This window comes from Octopus bimaculoides, chromosome 3 (assembly GCF_001194135.2).
Source record: "Octopus bimaculoides isolate UCB-OBI-ISO-001 chromosome 3, ASM119413v2, whole genome shotgun sequence".
Taxonomy (NCBI): Eukaryota; Metazoa; Mollusca; class Cephalopoda; order Octopoda; family Octopodidae; genus Octopus; species Octopus bimaculoides.
This window is the reverse complement of record NC_068983.1, coordinates 84,288,106-84,290,270: the sequence shown is the minus strand read 5'-3', so window position 1 is coordinate 84,290,270 and position 2,165 is coordinate 84,288,106. Positions and strand designations below refer to the sequence as shown.

General features: G+C 35.9%; 1 protein-coding gene across 6 annotated transcripts in view; it reads left to right on the top strand.

Annotated features, from left to right (window-relative positions):
* Positions 1-2,165, top strand: part of LOC106872997 (zinc finger protein squeeze) — a 74,695-nt gene that overhangs the window by 25,574 nt on the left and 46,956 nt on the right. The window lies entirely within an intron of this gene.

Genomic DNA, 2,165 nt, shown 5'->3' with positions numbered 1-2,165 from the left:
ATATATCTATAATATAAATTGGACATGGGTGATCGTATTCTTTCTTGCCTTGAGGTTCACAGCCAAATGGCTGGGTGGATTCGTGTGAAAAATGGCACACATGTGGAAGTGGGTGCATAGATTCGAATGCAGTTTGTATTTTTTTCCCTAGCCCCCATAGTTACCGAGAAAATCGATTAAAACTTTTTCTAATGGAATTCCCCCGTTTGTTCTGCCATTAAAACAACCAGTTGCTTACACACCAAGCACATACCATTTCGCTAGCAACATGGGGAATACAGGATGACAGTTAGCCAAAACTTTTGCTATGCTGTCTCTCTTCTTTCACCTCTTTGTGGGGTTAATAATCTTAATCTTTATTTACAGTTTCTCATTCAAACTACATAGCAGGCAGAATTGTTAGATTAAGACAGTAGGGTGTTTTGAGGGAGATTTGGCTGCTATTTCTACCAGTTCTAGCTACCATGTAGAGGTCTGAACTTAATTTTCATTCACATATTTGCATTTCAAAAATTTAACATAATCTTTTCCATAAATCAACTATCGTAACTCTATCTCTCTTTCTCACCCTCTTTCTCTCTCACATACACATGCACAAGCAAGCACACACACACACATATACACACACACACATCCATTTCATATATCTTCTTTCAATTTCTGCTCTCTGCAAATAAAATTTTTTACAGATACAACTGCTTACGAAAATAGGGATTAATGTTTAATTTCTTTCTATGTTCATAATTAAATCAATGTTTTAATGATTAGACAGAGGTCCAGTAGAATAGCTCTTAGAAACAGATTACGTACAAACACATAAATCATCACAACCACATCATCTAAACAGACTGGGTGAAACTGGGCTTAGCTGCTAGTATATATATATATATATATATATATATATATATATATATATACATACATACATACATATATATTCCAGAAGCCTGAGGAGTTGGGCTCCCATTAGGGACCTGCAAAACTTCAGGTAGCACAGAACCAAATCAAACTGTTTTAAATAATATATATATGTATATATTATTTATATTATATTATATGATATACATGTATTATTTATATTATATGCATATATTTTTTATGTATCATATATATCATATTATATACATATATTGTGTTGAGTCAAAAGTTTTGCAATATTTTGGTAACTTATTTGCTTTATTCAAGTTACAGCAAAAGCACCCTATCTTTCAAAGTAGAGGCTATTGTGTTGCTTTGTCTGAAGTCACCTTTCTACCTGATACCAGTTCTTGTCCTTCAAGGTGAAGAACTCCTTCAGTGAAGCTTCCACCTCCCCTTTGTTGATGGAGCATTGCAAGTGCAGGGAGTGAGCCATGGATTAGAACAAGTAATAATATGAAGGAGCTAGGTCTGGATTTATGCTGGCTGTGGCATAATTTTGATTCCCTCAAATTCCTAGAGATCTTACTTTGTCTTGCTGCAGAAGAGTTTGTTTTCTGTTAACCAATGCTGGATATTCTGCATACATCCACTCCAGCTGTTTGGAGTACAGGTTGACATTGATAGTTTGACTGTCTGGTATGAACTTGTTGTGAATTATCCCCTCATTAATTTCACCAGACACAGAGCTTCATCTTGTGTTTGAAATGCTTGTTTGGCGACATGTTCTTTGCTTTAACCACTTATGTACATTAGGATTGTGGAAAAATATCTCCTTCGGATTATTACTTGTTCTGAGCCATGGCTCACTTTTTGCACTTGTGATGCTTCATCAACCAAGAGGAGGTGGGAACTTCAGCAAAGGAGTTCTTTCCCCCAAAGAACAAGAACTGGTATCAGTGTGGGATCAAAGAACTGGTAGAAAGGTGGCTTCAGATGGTACAACAGGATGACCTCTACATTGAATGCTAAGCTGCTTTTGTTGTAACTTGCCAAATAAAGCAAATAAGTTGTCAAGATATTGCAAAACTTTTGACTCAACACAATATTATTTATGTATCAGGTGTGGCTGTGTGGTAAGAAGCTTGCTTTCCAGCCACATAGTTCCAGGTTCAGTCCCACTGTGTGGCACCTTGGGTAAGTGTCTTCTACCATAGCCTTGGACCAACCAAAAACTTATGAGTAGATTTGGTCAACAGAAACTGAAAGAAGCCCGTCATATATATATATATATATATATATATATA